This window comes from Corythoichthys intestinalis, chromosome 10, assembly GCF_030265065.1.
Source record: "Corythoichthys intestinalis isolate RoL2023-P3 chromosome 10, ASM3026506v1, whole genome shotgun sequence".
Lineage (NCBI taxonomy): Eukaryota > Metazoa > Chordata > Actinopteri > Syngnathiformes > Syngnathidae > Corythoichthys > Corythoichthys intestinalis.
Genome location: NC_080404.1, coordinates 50830799 through 50850745, shown reverse-complemented (window position 1 = coordinate 50850745; position 19947 = coordinate 50830799). Strand labels below are relative to the sequence as shown.

The 19947-nt window shown below is 38.5% G+C and overlaps 1 long non-coding RNA gene across 1 annotated transcript in view; it reads left to right on the top strand.

Moving 5' to 3' along the window:
* Positions 1–3842: 3842 nt before the first annotated feature.
* LOC130923138 (uncharacterized) overlaps positions 3843–19947 on the top strand; it is a 45544-nt gene continuing 29439 nt past the window's right edge. The window contains exon 1 of the long non-coding RNA XR_009064654.1: positions 3843–3931. This is a non-coding gene — a long non-coding RNA (uncharacterized LOC130923138). The remainder of the gene's footprint in view (positions 3932–19947) is intronic.

Genomic DNA, 19947 nt, shown 5'->3' with positions numbered 1-19947 from the left:
GGCCCAGGCCGAGGATAGCGCTTTATAGGCGGGCACGCCTTTATCAGCCGGCGACCATGGTGTGCAACGAGCCACCGGTTGTCGGCTGAGTGGCCTTTTCGGTGGACATGGAGCATTGTCACCCACAAAATTCAAGCCACCTCCTTATTAAAATGTTTGCCATAATCCTAGTATTTTCCTAGTATTTGACATTGTTATGACCCTGTGGGTCAATTGTTCTTTTTTTACTGCTTTTTCCACTTTGTGTGTGCGTGAGTTGTGTGGCTGATTGAATGAATTAGGTGCAAGTGCTTCTGATTCAACCACTCCTGATTGGTGACCCCTCATTGGCCAAGGTTTGGACTTCTGGCCTACTAAAGAAGCTTGCCACAAGCACTCTGCCTCCTCGCCAGCCAGACCAGCATTCAGAAACGCCAGTTCGTGTGTTCGGTTTCCAGCAGTGATTCCTGTTTTGAATAATCTTTGTACATAGTGTAAATAGTTGAGCAGTAATGTAGGAGGGAGATGCCTTTTTGTGTTTTGCACAGTTTTCTCCTGTTTTTGTTGCTAGGAGGTAGGTAAAGGAAATGTCTTTAATTTGACCTTTGTAGTTTTGTTTTGTTTTGTTTGTTATTTTGGCGACTGTCTCCCTCTGAGCCAAATAAAGAAACTGCTCTTGACTTTTTTTCGTTTTCACTGGCTTTTCTGGGTGAGGGTTTGATGGGAGGAGCACACCCCATGTTGCGTCCTGAAACCCCTAGACCAGGGCGTAACAACATAACATAACATACATATACCGTAGAGTTTACTCACTTCGTCATCCATCCAATGGTCTCTAAATTGTTGGACTTGTTTTGCCCATTTTTCGCTGTGAACAGGATCTATTGGAAATCCAAAGAGCCTCACACCACTCTCCCTGGTGTAGCAACAAAAGCCTGCAGCACATTGGACTGTCGTGACGCAAAAAAATAAACAAATTAATCGAATGAATCCGCAGTCCTTCTGCATACTATAGGAATGGCTGTATTATGAAGATGATTAGTCCGCTGATGTCACATTCGTCTTCTTCCTCAATCCAGACTCTGCCCGGAACTCACTCATTGTCATGGCGCGGGATTCAAATAATTTATTGAATATATCGAACGCTTCCACACACATCCAAGCGGTCCATTTCATTCAGTAGCATAAAATACTACGTGTAATATGAAATAAACATGCTTTTTTTCTGTCACGGGCACTTTAGGTATCTGTACATCAATAATGTTATCATTCTCACCTATATGTGACCTTGTATAGCCTATTGCCAGTTTTGATATAGTTTATGACTGATCATTGGGCTATAAACAATGTATAAACATGCTTTTATATTGTAATTTGTAATGCATAAAACACAATTAACAAGGATTTTAGTGTGACACTCTGTGTGAGCTATTCCAGGAAGGCAAAGTCTGTATTTATTAGCATAGCTAATAGAATGATCCAGACCTCCATGCCTGTCAAGCGTGGTTCACTCACTTCACGCACCTTTTCATACATATGTTTGTAATAAAGTGTCTGAACTTGACCGTGGAGGCACAGGCTTCTGCATTAATGCATGCGTCTGTGTTTATCGATAGAGCTAATGGATTTTCTGCCGAGCAATAGGTTGTTTGTCCAGTAACCCAACACGAATGAGCCACTTCATAAGGCGAGCGTTTCAAAATAGAAGCATTGCTCACGACTCTGTCGGACACGCCGCCGTCCTGACAGTCGTATCGTGTGATAAGGGAGGCGAAAAGGGGACAATTGTGACAATCCAGAAAGCAAGAATAAAGTATAATCTGGGGGTTAATAAAGAATAATCTGAAAATGGGAAGGTAACAATTGGGACTGAGTATTTTTAATGGTAGTAACCAGTGTTGTTACTGTAATCTGATTATTTTCTTTTAGTAACGAGTAATCTAACGCATTCATTTTTCCAAGCCAGTAATCTGATTAAAGTTAGTTTCTTAGTGTCTGTGCTTTACTATTTCATTATTGTCTCATAATATGTCTGTAGAATGAAGAATATTGTAGTCCTGTACGAAGAGCATTTTGAATAGAAAATGTTAGAAAGGTTACCGCTATGTGTTCATTTCCATGGTAACCGCTCATAGTTCTTCCTGTTTTGGCATAGGTGGAGTTTGACTTTTAGGGCAGGGGGGACACAGCATGTTGATGACCCCGAAACGCAGTGTCAGACATAAAATTAATTTACAAGAAAATTTATAATAATATGTTGACAATGAGCGTTTTTTGTTTCCCATCATTCTTGAGGGGAATTCTAAATCAGGCTGCTTAGGCAATACTTTTCACCAAGATCGTCATCCATTGAATATGGTACGCCCGCCGGTGTCGTGCCAATGTAGTTACCCCAGCCAAAAATTGTATCCCCTGGGCGGAGCCATTTGGAGGTAAAGTTTTCTCTTTATTATTCAATCCCAAAAAAAGTTGCTTCAGTCAAAAGATATATTTTCAATCCCAAAAAAAAAAAAAAAGCCGTGTCAATAAAAAAAAAAAAAAAAGTGTTTGAATGCAAAAATAAATTTGGAACACAGAAAAATGCACGTGAAAGCTATTTTTCTTTGATTTTTTTTTTTTTTTTTTTTTTTTTTTTTTTTTTTTGATTGAAGCAACTTTTTTGATTGAAGTAACATGATTTGTGTCTGGGCCACATTTTGGCTAGGACGTTTTTGTCTTTTTTATTCATTCATAAAATAAGATGCTTCAAAAAATATATTATTTTCAAAAAGAAAAATCAATCAAAAAAAAGAAAAATTTCAATCATAGAAAACGTTTTTGAATGCGAAAAAATATTTGAGATGTGAAAATTTTACATTTGAACTCTTCATTTTTCATTGAAAAACTTTTCTTTGCTTGAAGCAATCCCTTTTGTGTCTGGGCTATATTACGGGTAGGACATTTGTGTCATTCAATCATTCAATCTCCAAAAAAGTTGTGTCAATCCCCCCCCAAAAAAAATATATATATATATTTGAAAAATAAAATTGCCCTCCCCTAATTTTTTTTTTTTAATTATATGCAAAGCAAATGACCGTCTAAGGTGGTAGTCACATGATATGTTTGAAAAATAATTTTGACACATTATATTTTTTAATTTCATTCATTTTTGTTGCAGTTTAATTGCTTTACAACGTTTATATATATATATGAAAGTAAATTTCATGCAGTGACACTTTCTGGCCACCGGGGAGCCTGCCCCCCCCCCCTTAAAATCCGCATATGTTTTTTGGTCTCAAGTCACATGCGCAGGAATGCCCATTCGAGCCGAGTGCAGCCACCTGTGGAGATGTGCGAGGGAATGTCGATCTGTGAGGATCCATGAATGAACGTGAGTTTTTTTCCTTCATTCTGGAGGGTTCCAGCGATAGGTTGGAGCCGCTACGTGCGTGGCCGTTTCGTAGCTTTGCTTTTGCAACGGCTACTAGTCGGCGACCATTGTTTATATCATATTTGTGTTGCAGATTTATGCCGTGACGTGTTTGTTTGTTGCTGCCACGTTTTGAGGCCAAATTGCCGGCATGTGTGTACGGCGTACTTCCGGGTTGTGCGCGCGCATCCGCGCCCGCCCCCCCCCCCAATGTGTTTATTTCACCGTACAATTCATTTGTGTGTTGTTGATTATTGTGCAGTTGTAGAGGCTTGGAAATTTAAAAAGAAAATTAAACACCCCCATAACTGTTTTTTTTTCTTTCTTTCTTCGTGTTAAATTATTTAACTTTGAAATATTTTAATTGATTCTAACATGAGCTCGTTTTAGTTAAATGTAATTCCTACTTTGGCCTGCGGACAGCGCATGTTGCGGTCTAACAGGGAAGAGCGGAGGCGCCACAGACGAAGAAATGACTTTTCTTTTGTTGTGGAGTAAAAACGGCTTGTAGCTCAACTTGTGTCCTCTACTCTGTCATCACAGGTTGGTGAAAACTCTGCATCCATCTGTTTAGCATATATTATCACTGTCAGGAAGTGTTTAGGATGATAATATACGATGTGAAAAGAAAAAAAACGATGTTAGTTGAGCGTTTTTGAGTCAAACGGGATGGGGTTGTATGCTAACCTGCGGAGCTAACGGCCTAGCGTAGGAAGATGATCATATACAGGGGTGCACATAATTTTTTTGCCCAGGTTCTCAGAGGAGGACCTGGAGATATGACTTGGTCCTCATTGAGCTTGAGAGACGATAAATTTATGACAAGCTTTACTTAGAGCCAATTAACTTTAATTAATTATATTAACAATTAATGCTTGATTAACATCAACTGGCACAACAAAATTGCCATTACTTTGAAGTGAAATGTAAAGAAATAAGAAGCACCAATTCAAAATAAAGAGCATTATGCGGCTCCCACATTAACTCCAAGCCTTTTTAAAAGTGGGATATCCTCCTCATAAGACCTCATTGAACGTGCATGTTTAGCTTTGTAAAATGCGAGCAAAAACACGTTTGTCAGTGCATGTCGCTGTTCATTACCTTTATTCCGCCACTTGTCCATAGGGCGAGTGGGGTCCTGTTTGACATCGATAGTTTGCTTAATTGCCACATGCTCTGTTTTTTTCGTGCTTTTCAAAGTTTGGATGGCTGAAATTCTTTGACCCTACATAAAATGCGCTGCTCTTATCGGCGACATTGGGAATCTCACGGCACATTTTTTTTCGGTAGCTCCGGTGACGTCTCTGTCATCTGGCTGTCTTTTGACGGGGGTGGGGGAACACGGAAGTAATTTAGTGATGGCCAAATGAAGCCTCATGAAGCAATGAAGCTTTGCAGCCAATTGGTTTGCACATGTAGCAAAGCTTCATGGTGCTTCATTTACCCTATGGCGCCATCAAGTGGTCTAGAAGCCCAAGAGGTCAACATTGTTAAGAATTCAATGGCTATTTGCTTAAGACAAAGATATGAATGTGCTTGTGTTAGTAATTTAGTATGTGAACAAAATACAACAAGTGCTAAGGGTAATTTGTTATTCATTTTTATTTAGAAATAATAGCTTTCCCACAGTGGCTGCCTTTAAATGTTTTTTTTTGGGAAAATATTTCACCAGCTTTAGAAAATATTCTTTCACAAGGCACAGATGAAGCTGGGGTGCAGAGAAATGTGAGTGCCAGTTTATATAAATTTGGGTAGGTATTCTTTTGTGCCTCCCAGTACACTAATGGATTGTTCATTCTGTTGATGTTTGGTTCAGATAGGTACACACACACTCACATTTATATTAAAGTAGTTTTTCTCCCTTACCTTATTGAAAGCAATCAAATCAAAATGTTCCCATACAGGGGAGGATCGCTCTTTTCGCGCAGGTTCCATCGCAAGCAAAGGACAAGGCTCGAAAAAAGATTGCACTGGTTGCACTGTTGCGCACAGATGTAACAAGTACAGGAGCCCGAAATCCACAAAATGTGAGATAACAGGCGATCGCCATTGCGTTTTGCAACCAATTTATACCGTAGTCTGTCCTGTTTTTGCAATGTGCGCCAAACGTTGGATCACTTCCGAAGCACTCATGAGATTCGGCCGGCCACCGGCCGCCGGCGAGGCTTCCTGCGTCATCATTTCCGGGTTTTGCCGAAATGAAGTGCTCCTCTCTACAAGCTTCGTGGAAACCCCCCTCCTATTACTCGACACAAGCTTCGGAACCTCGGCTCATTTCGTCCCATCACTAAAGTAATTACTCAGTGTGGCCTGCCTCTTCAAAATTTTGAGAAGTTATTTTCTCGTGTCCGCCGCAAATACAGCGGTCAGCCATCGGTACGCAAAAGCGTTTGGAAGTCGTTGAGGGCCAGCGTATTTGTCTACGTCCAGTACGCATGCGCGCATGCGGACCTCTTATGTGCACTCCTGATCATATAGCATACCCTTGCGGAAACCTGTTGGTACATGTTAAAAACGGTTGTTACAGACATCTATTAAGAATATTTGTGTATATGTTTAAAACGGTTGTTACATACAGATTTATTAAGAATGTCCAATGTTGAATTTAAGAACAAGGTACACATTTTATTGTGTATTTAAATATTCAAAAATGTGTATGCGAATGGTTGAAATTTTTTTTCTGCCCATTTGGACTTAGTGGACTTTTGGAGGCCATTTCTTTTTTTATGTACATATATATATATATATGTCTTGGCATATATATATATATATATATATATATATTTTTTTTTGTAAAAAAATGACTTTTCTTTTGTTGTGGAGTAAAAACGGCTTGTAGCTCAACTTGTGTCCTCTACTCTGTAATCACAGATAGTCACACTATAAGCCCAATTGGTTCACCTAATTTGCCCTCTGAATCCCAGAGGAGCAACACAGTCAATTTGAATTGTTTTTTTATTGGCATTGATATGAATTTCTGAAATAAGGCTTAGTCTTCAAGTTAGCAGCGTTTCATTTGTCAGTGGAGTTGATTTCAACAAATTCCGTGCAGTTTGTCAGTTATTTTGTTAGTCTCAGGGCTCCGGAGTGGCTTAGCTAGCACGAGTCAATGGTAGTTGGAATCAACTCCATCGACTTGTTAAACCGTATGTGAAAAATTCTGATCTCTGAAAAAGGATACGGCGTCTACGTCTCCACTAGGTAAGATAGAAAACACGCGCATTCACCCACACGCAAGCAAACACACACAGCTTGGATGCCTGTATGTACGCACATGGGCTAAGCTACTATCCGAGCATATATCTTATAAGTTAATTTTATAGCTGTCACTGCGTTTTGGGGTCATAAATATGTTTTGACCACCCCCGCGCCACAAAGTCAAACTCCACCTATGCTTTGATTACTTTTTGCTCTATATTTGTAATATACCATGTAAAAAAGCGGCATTAAAGTTGAAATATTATCATGTTATATCATGGTTTTAACCACTTCTACTGGTAGCCAAAGTGCTGGACTATGTTCTAAAAATGGAATGCAAAAGAGGCTTTATTTATGGGAAGAAAATTGGCCTTAGTAAAGAACCTTGTGGTACACCGCAGCATGGCAATTTATTCCGCCAGAGTTCCATTCGTATTGTCAAGAAAATGAGAAAGCCAGTGCAGTTTGACAAATGACAATGCCACACAGGGCACCTTTGCACCGCTTTCTGTGGGCCTCCGGCCATTGTGATGGCCGCGCGTTAGCACCTCATCATTAGCATTCTTTTCCACATATTAGCACGGGCTCCTCCAATTTATCGGGTTTCGGTCCTTAGACGCACGCCATCCCGACCCCAGCCGACTTCAACCCCTAGTACAATTTCTGCTCGAGGCCTCTCAACAACAAGTAGTTGGGATAAAAATATCTGGGGTAATTAAGGCAAGGGATGTTGGTTGGGCACAGGCATGTGCATGTGACTGGTGTTGGCCAATCGTAAGACTTCTACGTGGGAGGTGATGAGTACTGGGTTACCTTCATGTGTTTTATGGTGTTATTTATATCTGGAGTTAACGTGTAAAAGCAAGAAGGTCAGGACATTACTGGAGCACCTTGTTAAATGTGTGCCGAGGAGAGACATTATTGCACTGATGCATTTCTGCCAGCTAGGGTCTCACCTATGAATCTTTTAAAGGCAGGACAACATTACACACAAAACGTTTAATCAAACTCCAGCCTAGTGTAACTGAGATATTAAATGACAGAGTCTTTGAAGGACCCCTGAAAATGCACTCAACAATACTGCCTTAAAAACAAAGCGGCAAACTTGCGGTGTCTTTTTAGTAATTACTTAGTTTTTACTTAGTAATTACTAGTTGTTGTTTTTTTTGTTATTTGATCTACTGATGATACAAAGGCTTATCCTATGTTAACTGCAGTGGATGCTAGCAATGTAGGAGTTGGACTTCCTCGTAAGTCCAATGGTCCCACAGTAGTAGGGCTTGTTTTGACCAAAACTGAAAAGTTACCTAGTGTTGCTTTAAGTACCTCAGCTAAATGACAATCCGAAAAGTCAAAAAGTATTTTGTTAAATGATGGATGATACACTGCCCTCTAGTGGCAGCGTTGGGTCTGGCTGGCCTGTCGCCTTGTATGACTGAGAAGCAGACTCAGACGTCTGACATGGATAAAAGATAGCGAGAGACAGCTAGAACAAAAATTGGTTTTTGCTACTTGGCAAAACGGATTTTGCCATGTGGCATTTTTTCTGTGCCATATGGTATTTTTTTGCCATGTGGCAAAATGGATTTTGACATGTGGCATATTTTATGCCATGTGACAAAATGGATTTTGATATGTGGCATTTTTTTTTGCCATGTGGCAAAATGGATTTTGCCATGTGGCATTTTTTGACAAGTGCCAATATTGATTTTTGCCATGTGGCAAAATGGATTTTGACAAGTGGCATTTTTTTCCCATGTAGCAAAATAGATTTTGCCATGTGGCATTTTTTTTTTTTGCCATGTGGCAAAATGGATTTTGCCATGTGGATTTTTTTTGACAAGTGCCAATATTGATTTTGCCTTGGGGCATTTTTTTTTTTTTTTTTTGGCCATGTGGCAAAATGTGTTTCGACATCTGGGAGTTTTTTGGTATGTGGCAAAATGGATTTTGCTTTGTGGCATTTTTTGTTTGTTTGTTTTTTTTTGGTATGTGGCATTTTTTGGGATGTATGGCAGTTTGCAGGCCATGCACGTCCATGCCATTGATGGCTATGCACGTCCAAATTTTCCATTCATATTAAATAGCATATTAAAAAACATGTGTGGCTGTGATTTTTGACCATACACTTAGCATTACAGCGCATTGACATTCAACTGGCAACCAAGTCGGGCTATGGCATTAGTGGCTTTGCACGTCCAGATTTTCCATTCATATCAAATGGCAGAAAAACTGTGCTTTTCTACCCAAAAAAATAATGCCACAAACCAAAATCCATTTTGCCACATACCAAAAAAATGCCATGTCAAAATTCATTTTTGCACATTGCCAAAAAAAAAAAAAAAAAAAAGCCACATGGCAAAATCAGTTTTGCCACATGGCAAAAAAATGCTACAAGGCAAAATCCATTTTGCCACATGTCAAAAAAAATGCCACATGGCAAAATCCATTTTGCCATATGGCAAATACTACTTTTGATTCTCGGCCCTACTGAAGATAGCTGCGCTCTGGTTTGGCCCACATAAGGGTGTAAGTTGTTTCAGCTAATATATGTCTGTGTATGCATTTGTAAGTTTACAGCTACAGTTTCTGGAGTTATGTGTGAGCGATTTGCAATGAGAAATGTAAATACGTTAGCATTCGAGCATTTAAGCTATTGGACTTTTGCTCGACAAATTAGGCTAATTTAATCAATGAAATTTACTTCTTGATGAGACTAGATGGGTGTTTGAACACCAATTGTTTCGTATCAAGTGTTTTATTGTGAAAATGCATGTAGTTTTGAACATAAGTGTACAAATGTGTGCTACAGTTTTTCAAATTTTCAAATGTGGGGTAAGTAAAAAGCTTCAAAATGCACAATTGCCTTGTTTTCTGTGTGTAAAACTGAAAAACTTCATATTGATTAAGGACAGAACAAGTCATAATGATAAAGTAAAGTAAAAAATAAGATACTGTTAGGTCGAATAAGGTACTGTTCATGGGACAAAAAGAAAAAAAGGAGAAATCGTGTACGTCGAGTACATCGTAACCCAGGGACTACCTGTATTTGTAAGCATTAAGCTAGTGGATTTTTGGATTTCAATTGACAAAATTGTATGGGTTTGTCGAATACTTTTGTGTTTACAGAAAACTTAGTCGTTGTTCATTAAGTTAAATTTTTTTTTTAAGTACCTCCCCCACACACAAACTATTTTCACTATTATAATGCTTTGCTTACACTTCGTGACCTCTCGTCTTGTATTTGAACATTGTTTTGGACGTTTTTTTTTTTAAGTTGGTTGTTAAAAGGTTAAAACAAAGTTTAACCCTTTTTAAGCAATCATTTGGGAATGGTCCTATTGGTTATGAAGCACAACAGGTGTGCAATGTGCTGGAGCTGACAAATTAGTGCTGACTCGCTGGTTACTCAAGACACGACGTGATGAGTGACGCACTGTTACTATTTCAAGACACTGTTCACATTGGCAGTCAGGCCTTAGCGATGGAAGAGCCACATGTTGCTTTGCAATTCAGACATGAGAACTGCTCTGCGGTGCAAAAAATCTGGAAATGCATTCACAATCAGAAGAGCTCAAAGCCAATGAATTTGCATATTCCTGCCAAACTATGACATTGGGAAATAGTTTACAAGCTTAATGTTAGCCACAGTTCATCCTCGGTATCACATGACCGCAATTATGCCCTTGTCCAGAGTGATCAGACACACACTTGTGCTTGAAAAGTGTTTTTATGGCCTGTAAGGGTGAGTATGTGAGAATGCCGATATAGAAAAAGCAGACATTGGTGGGAGGACTGAAAGTCTTAGAGCAAAGAGATGAGTGGGTGGACAAGAAAGGCACCCTCAGGAGTCATCTTTGTCCACAGCTCTTTGACAGCGGCATGACCATATATAAATGCTCAGACGCTCCCCGAAGACCAAACGTTAGGCCCAAAGATTGCAGGTTCAGAGGTTAATGTCACAGGAAACCCCCATTGTGTGCTTACCATTACACACATGACAATTAGAATGGGGAATTCACATACCCTCAGAAATAACAGGTTTCAAGGCAATTTTCAAATAATGTGAAATTTTTAAGTTGCTCACTGCCAGCCTTGTAAAAGTAGCCAACCCTATATTGCTAGCTAATTTAGGGCGTTGTCATTGATTACAGGACCCACAGAATATTGTGTTGTATGCCTGTCAGTTGTGAATTGTTTTTTTACTTAAGTAAAAGTACAGAAACAGAGGCAAAAAATTACTTAAGTACAAAAGTACTTTAAAATTTACAAGTACCGTAATTTCTGGACTATAAGGCGCACCTGACTATAAGCCGCCAGTCACCAAATTTGACATGAAAACTGCATTTGTTCATAGATAAGCCACACTGGACTATAAGCCGCAGTTGTCCTCATTGTATTATGGGATATTTAGACCAAAAGATATTAACAGGTAACACTTCATTTGACAAGGGCATTATAAGACTGTCATGAAACCAAATGAACCACCATGAAACTTTGAACCAATTGGCTGCAAAGCCTTATTGTTTCAAAAATCTTAATTTGGCCATCACTACTCCCTTGGGGGAGACAGTCAACCTCTGCTGCCACCTGCTGTCAACACTGTTGTCATCCAGCATTCCTCCTAGCATGCATTGCGGCACTACAGATGTAAATAACAATCAAAATTCATGTTATGTGATAATTATTTCTTCAGTTACTGTTCCAGTTGTTTCATTAATTGCTGGCTGTTGTATTTGGTAACATTTTCCTGGATAGTGGTGCTATAATACTGTCATAATTATTGCATGACACTGTCATAAGCATTATTGAATGCTTATAATAGATGTCGGTTAGTGTCATCCAGCAAATTATCTCACTTTTGAATGGACGTAAAAAATCTGACCTGGACATAAATGGAGTTAGTGACATAATATGCCACGTCACATATTGACATCCGTCATCAGCATTCAGTAATGCCCATGATAGTGTCATGTCATAATTATGACGTTCTTATGACATTCTTATGATGCCGCCGTCAAATTAAGTTTTACCTATTAACCCAAATAAATCATCAAATAAGCCGCACTGGACTATGAGCCACAGGATTCAAAATGAGGGAAAAAAGTAGTGGCTCATAGTCTGAAAATTAGGGTAATAGTATTTTCTCTGATGCAAAAAATGTGATACATATTTTATATTTTAAATATACACAACTGTGCATAGTGGGAAAATAAGAAAGAATATTGACTGCACTGTAAACAGAAGCTTAACAAGCTCAAAAAACTAAAACATTTAGCTTAATGGCAGATTGCAAGCAACTATCAGGTGCATATCCTTACCTTCTGTACAAAAGTGTGCAGCACCCATTTAAAGGCGAGCTGCTCTCCTTGTTGGTTTTTAACTCATTCATTCCCAGCCATTTTCACCAGTGCAACCCCCTTCGCTCCCGGCCGTTTTACTGGATTTTGACTGATTTTGCAAGGCCCACAGAAAATTCTGTTCTATTGCTATATAAACATGGAACCCACCAAAAGAAAGATTAGACTCTCTTCTTTCAGCAGGAAAAAACTTAGTTCATATCTTTTTCCATTCTTTAGAAATCAGCATTAGAAATAAGCTTAATTTGAGCAATTTTCCAATTTCTGATGAAAAAACAGAGAAATTGAGCTTTTTGTGAAAGCATACATTTCAAACATAACTTTGACTTTAACATATTTTTTTTTAGTAAAGTCAACTTTTAATATTTTACAGTGTAGCTATTTTTTTCTTTAGTTACATCCCAAACATCTGAATAATGTTTTCCTTTTACAAAATAACATAAACAACAAGACAAATAGAGCTTTTGATAGCAAAGTAACAATTTTTTTACACATAACTGAGAGATGACTTAAATAAACTTTTCCCTCATCGCCACCTGTCTCATAAAGATGGATTTTTTTGAGTCTTTCTTTTGAGGTGACCACTGCCTCGTGGCAGAGTTCGCCTGGGGAATTTGTGTTCCTGGGGGGGAATTGGTTTTGCTGTGCGCGTTTCCGTGTGGGACACTGGAGGGTGCGGGGGACTGGAGCGACCAAGCACTGCGGCGCGGGCCCTGCTCGGCGAGCAGCACGGACTCAACGGCATCGTCCGCTGCACTGGTGGTCCCGGTTGCTCTGCTCGGTCGTCCGCCGCCTGGCATCCTGGACGTCCGTTCGGTCGTCTTCCGCGGGCGCCCCAGCCATGCGGCCCGTTCGTTCCACTGAATCGCTACTGCCCTCCATTGGCCAGTTTTATTGCTTTAAAATGGATTTTCAGCATTGTGCATTGGAGCTAAGGTGAATCAGAACCCAGAGATGTCTCTTGTGAAAAAAAAAAAACGTTATACGTCTTTGGGACACTGAAACAATTAAAAATATAAGTTAATAAGTTTTTGGGAGCAAATGAGTTAATGGTCAATATATTGTTCATCTTTCTAATCTTGCTTGTACTCGTGTTGCTGCCTCTAGTGCTTCATTACGGTATAGTTGCACGGGCCTTATCGACTGCACCGGAGGCATGAATAATGAAACTTTCATTTCACAATGAGAGAAAAGCAAATAGACAAAAGTAACGTGTAAAGCAGGCGACAATTTGAAAAGTAAAATGTAAAATGTAGTGAAGTTAAAGTAAAACGTACTTCATATTTGTACTCAAGTAAAGTCAAAATACACAAAAATGTACTTAAGTACAGTAACGAAGTACAAGTACTATCCGGGTTACGACAGACTCGACTTCCGCGATTTCGACCATACGTCGCAGGGGTCATGTCCGCCATTGTCTCTCGTCGTTTTTTTTTTTTTTTAAGCTGCGTTGACAGTACCTTATTGTACCACACATTCTCTTAATTTTAACTTTATTAACATGACGCGTTCTGTTCATAAGCGGAGTTTAAGGGGGCGCCCAGCCTCCCCTCTGGTGGCCGAAAAGTGTCATTGCATGTTATTGACTTTCCTATATATATATATATATATAAAAGTTGTAAAGCAAGAAAACAAACAACAAAATGAATGAAATGAACAAAAAAAAGATATTTTTATAATGGGTCTAAATTATTTTTTGAAGAGATCATGTGACTAGCACCTTAGCCGGTCATTTGCTTTGCATATCATTTTCAATTAAAAAAAAAAAAAAATGGGGAGGGCAATTTTATTTTTTATAAATGATTTTTTTCTTTGATTGAAAATATTTTTTTATGATTGAAGCAACTTTTTGGGGGATTGAATGATTTGGACACAAATGCCCTACCCATAATGTGGCCCAAACACAAAAAGGATTGCTAAAATTAAAGAAAACATTTTTTAATTAAAAATTAAGTGTTCAAATGCAAATTTTTGAGTCTCAAATATTTTTTCGCATTAAAATTTTTTTTCTATGATTACAATTTTTCTTTTTTTGATTGAAATGATTTTTCTTTTGAAAATATGTATTTTTTTTGTATGCAGCAACTTATTTTTTGATTAATTAATAATGACACAAATGTCCTAGCCAAAATCTGGCCCAAACGCAATACATTACTTCAATCAAAAATGTTGCTTCAATCAAAAAATTGACTTCAATCAAAAAAACAAATTCAAATAAATATAGCTTTCAAATGCATTTTTTAAAATTTCAACTTATTTTTGCATTCAAACACATTTTTTTTGATTGAAGTGACTTTTTTTTAAAGTTGAAAATATGTATTTTGATTGAAGCAATTTAAAAAGTTTTTTTTATTAAGGCAACTTTTTTTTTTTTTTTCATCGAATCCTAAAGAAACAAATCTACTTCCATATGGCTCCGCCCAAGGGATACAATTTTTGACTGAGGTAACTACATTAGCACGACACCGGCGGGTGTACCATATTCAATGGAGGATGATCTTGGTGAAAAGTATTGCTGTCCTGCCAGCAGCCTGATTTAGGATTCCGCTCAAGAATGATGGGAAACAAACAAACAAACAAACAAACCAAAAAAAAACGCAAATTTTGAACTTGTTATTATTAATATTGTTGTAAGTTAATTTTATTGCTGACACTGCGTTTCAGGGTCACCAACATGTAGTTAAAAAGGTGAGAAGGGTGTGGAGGAAATATGTTCCGGTACACTAGGGCTGTCCTAAACGACAAATTTTCTCCTAATTAGTCAGCCAACTAGTTTTACGATTAGTTGACTAATAATTTTTTATTTTTTTTACTAATATAGCAATGAAATTTTTGTTGACGCTTATTAATTCACGAAACCATTTTTGAACACTTAAATTCTTTATTGAAGTACAAATAATCACGTAAATAACTCATTAATCACAAATAAACAATGAGGTTAAATGCTGATAGCATTTACTATTGAAAAAGAATGGAAAGTAAACAGATTCAGAACTCTGACTTTGCCTTTCCAACATTATTCAAAACAATTATTATTATTATTATTTTTTTTACCATTATTATTATAGTATACTACTATATGTAATAGTAGTATAATAATTATAATAATTACTCATTGCCAATCATATTTGTCATAAAGTCATTTGAAAGCTATTCTTAGTGTAGAATCTGTATTCTATAGTATTTACTCAACATATTGTAATATTCATTCTGAAGTATGTGGGAATAACTCCAGAAATCGTTATTTATATGACGAACATGACATGCTTTTATTTTGAAATGTTCACCGGAAGTACGTTCACTAAACCGCTAACCAAAAGCTATACACTCCGTAAAAAAACATTCTTCGTCATTGCTTGTGGTGTCACTAATATATTTTTTTCGTTAGCAAATGCTGTTAACCAGCTGTTGAGTGTTATTGTATGACTGATTAGAACTGTACTGCATTGTTTCGCCACAGGGTGTGCTGTCGTGTATTGTATGTTCGGTGTCAAGAAGAAGAAGAAAGTTCAGAGGCATTAGCGGCCTGTTCATAATTTCTCCCTCACTGCACTTTGGCTCTCATGGAGAGCACGTTCGCTCATGTGTTCGAAATAAACGATAGCCGACGTGCAAAGTAGCAAGTGAGCTGTAAAAATAGCGAGCCAAGTGGCGTAAAAAACGCGGGAGAGCTAAGTGAAGCTAACGAACAGCTAAGCGATACTAACCGGAGCTAAGCGAAGCTAAACGGCGCTAAGCGACTGATACTCAGTCCGTCATCGTGGAACAGTCCATTGTAGTGCGTGTGTGTGTGTGGGGGAGAGATAATATAAATGCAGCATTCAAATGGCTTTCTTTCTTGCATTGTTATTTGTTTGTTTGTTTGGTATGCTTACGTAATTATACATGACGAATAGTCGGGAGTGCTGCTGGCTCCGGTGGCCCAAGCCCTTGCTCGTTGGGGCAAGGGCAGCTGGTTGGGGGCCCCCTACTGGCTGGGGGCCTAAGGCGATTGCCTACTTCGCCTGAATAGTAGATCCGCCTATGCTGATGACCGTACATGGGTCACTCCATAAATGGAGGACATTGTTCCACCGCTCAAATTAAATTTAAATTAGTATATAAAATACCCCAAAAATCTGAAGTATCTCCTAAAATGTCATTTTCCCTGTAGTTTTAGAACTGGATTTCTGAAAAAAATGCAGTGCAGCATCAGAGTGGCTATATCTGGGACTTTAAGGGTGGGGTGGGGTGGGGGGGGGGGGGGGGTCCGTGGTATCACCTTTCACTAGCTGTCATTTATACTAGCACGACGAGACCCTTTATGGGCCTCAAGCAGACTTCAAACAAAGCCCAATGGAGATAGGCAGAGAGAGCAAGGGAATGCGTTTATGAAACGTTGGGAAAAGGGCGGTGTGAAGAAACAATCGGACAGATGAATGAGCAGGCAGACAAATTAACAAGGGACGTGGGAACATTCGCTTTGTCTTCCCAGCTTGAGTTTCTTCTTGGCTGCTTTGTGTTGAACAATTGCTACTATGTCGACGAGATGATAAAAAGTGACCGTGAAATGGTCAGGAAAACAAGATGGGCTTTTTGGAATCAGACACGATGAATGAATGGAGAAACAATTGAGTGAAATTCCTGCAAAAGCCCAGCCATCTTCAATGTCCAGTGTCAAATACAGTGGAGACAAGAGTCCTATTGCCTGTGGCCTTTTTTTACATCTGTAAGCGTGGTTATTTTTCCGAGTGGCCACCAGGCAGGGAGCTTTATCAAATCAAACAAATCACCTAACCGCCACCCACTAATGCAGTCCGCGGGAATGTGGGATTTATTTTTCTTGTGCGATACCAATACTATCGAAATAGAATGTTTTGGAACTTAAATGTTTACTCTATGGAAGTGTAAATAAAGGCTGACCAGTGAGAGAAGAAGTAACAGTTAGGAATTGTCACCTATATGCCATCATGTTTGTAGATTTTAAAGGGATCCTCGATCATAAAGACATGTAGGCTCTAATAAACCACAATATTTCTCTTGTAGTAAAATATGTTTTTAGAAACACATAAAATGTTAAATCAATGGCAATATTTTAGAATATTTAGTACATATTTTGACCAATAGTTGGCGCCATGTTTTGTGGGCTCGGAGTGATGACGTAATTGGGACGTTTCCAATTGTGTATTTCTGCCTAAACTCGCGAAGTAAAATGCCACGATGTGATGCTTTTGGATGCAATTTCCAGTCAAATGGAAACAAGGAGAGTGATGTGAGTCTCAACAGATTTCCTATTGACAAGAAGAGGTGAAAGGTTTGGGAAAATGCCTGTAGACTGACAAAAGACCCAAAGCTTTGTTCTCGCCATTTTTCTCCTACCGTGTTCGAGGCTATTAGTCGACGACAACTTATGAAAGAGCTCACTGGAGCAGCTAGATATAAGTGGAGACGAAAATCAAATGCTGTTCCAACTACAGTGGCGCAAATAAGTATTTAGTCAACCACCAATTGTACAAGTTCTCCTACTTGATAAGATTAGAGAGGCCTCTAATTGTCAACATGGATAAACCTCAACCATGAGAGACAGAATGTGGAAAAAAAACCGGAAAATTATATTGTTTGATTTTTAAAAAAAATATTTCCAAATTAGAGTGGAAAATAAGTATTTGGTCACCTACAAACAAGCAAGATTTCTGGCTGTCAAAGAGGTCTAACTTCTTCTAATGAGGTCTAACGAGGCTCCACTCGTTACCTGTATTAGGCACCCTTTAGAGTAGGGCTGTCCCAAACGACTAATTTCCTCCCGATTAGTCAGCCGACTATTTTTACGATTAGTCAACTAATCTAATAATTGAATTTTTTTTTTTTTTTTTTACTAATTTAATAATAAAATTTTTGTTAAAGCTTATTAATTCACAAAAAACAGTTTGGAACACCTAAATTCTTTATTAACGTATAAATAAATAATATAAATATCAATAATAAATCACAAACAATGAGGTCAAATGCTGCAGGCATTAAACTGGTGCAAAACAATGTAAACGGAAACACTGTGACTTCACCTTTTTAACAGGAGTCAAAACAATTCTTACTCTTTTTGCGGTATGTCATTGTCAATCATTTTCAGAATACTTTGTGTGAGTTCAGATGCTCTTTCCGGTGTGCTTTCCGCATTTTTGGGGGAGGGGAAAAATTGTTCAAGTTTTGTTTGTTTTAACCTGAAGATAACGCAGAGGGCACACTGAAATATTACCATAATTATTTTGGATGAAAGGCACACATACCCACAGTAACAAAAATTAAGTATATAGTATTAATTTTATAGTATACTACTATATGTAAAACATTATAATATTAAATAACTAACATTAGTGCAGTCATGGATTACAGTAAGCAGGCCAGTGGTGTTTCCATATATATTTTTTATTATATTATGTATATACAGGATATACAGTATGTATATATTTTCCCTATGTGGGAGCTTCCATGATCGTAATAAATTTAATAATAATTTTAAAAAATATATAATTATATTAATTATTTTATTAAATACAAATGCGCGTTGATACGACGCACATAAAGGCAACTTCCATTTAAAAAATCGTTAGAGAGTTGTATGGACTTACAATCCACTAGCTTGTTGTTTCGTGTTGTCTTCGAAAATTATACTTGGGTGACGGCGCTTCAAGTGTTCGTTTATAGCCGACGTGCTACCGTGGTATACGAGCTCAACTTAGCAAAGAGTACACACAGTGGCACCCTCCATATTTTCCTTGAAATAATTCCAGGCTCTGGCTATTCTGGTCCACTTTTTTGGCTTTATGCCGCTTTCACGTGTTACCATCTCTGCCCTTTTTGGAAATTGGCATTGTTTTCAACTCCTCACCGGCGATTCACTTGGCTCGTTGTCGTCGGTTCGTCTGGGTTTGTCCGATTTCCTCTTCGGGAAGGCGGCGGCGTGCATAAAAACACCGAGAGGCGTCTGATGGCTCTTTAAGGATACTTTTATTGACCAAACGTGGGGGATGAAGCCACTCAACTCTGCGCTACCCGCGCACTTTTCCAACTCGCCGATCTCGCTCCCTCTCTCTCGCTTGCCCACTTTCTTCCTCTTTGCTCAATCTGACAACGCCGGTCACATTGAAATAACAGCGGCCCCCTTGGGGGTGCCAGTAACAACCGCCTGTATCGCGAGCGCCCGCCATTCTAAACTTTATCCGCATGTAATTTTTTTTAACCCGTCACTACCCGTCGACGGTATGTTTTGCCGTCGACGCATTTACGTCATCGATGACGTTGACAACGTCGACTAGTCGGGACAGCTCTACTTTAGAGTGGTATGAGAAAGTTTTGGCACCTCTTAAAATTTTCAAGCTTTTTCTTCATAAATCATTGGTTTTATGGATAAGAAATTTAAGTTAAATATATGATATAGCAGACAAACTGAAATACTTGAGAAGTACTGACAAAATAGCCCCACAGCATGATGGAACCACCACCAAATTCTAAAGTGGGTAGCAAGCATTGGTCTTGGAATGCTGTGGTCTTCATCCTCCACGCAAACTTTAATTCCACGGTCACTCCAAATGTAGAAAATGTAAACAATTCAATGGTATAAATTAGTTTCTCAATTAGTGATAGCCAAATGTCGTATCTGCAACTACAAGTCAATTTTTCTCTGAATCTGTCATCATATTGACTCATCTTCTTTTATTTATTATTTATATTATTTAAGTCTCCCCAGAGCCTTCTGTGTAGTGTTCACTAACTAAACTTATGAACACCAGCAGGTCTTAACCGTTTTATCATCCACGCAAACCCGACTGAAAAGAGCAGATGGAGTAGAGTAGATGCTAACTTTTCAACATGAAACTTTCATTGAATCGTGCGGCCTCTGAGATAAATAAACGAGCGGCAGCACTTTGCTGGTTTCTAATGGAGGAGCTTTTACAAATGTAAACGCGTCTGAAAAAAAATACATGGGCACTTTTAAGCCATGCAAACAAAACACACATACACTAA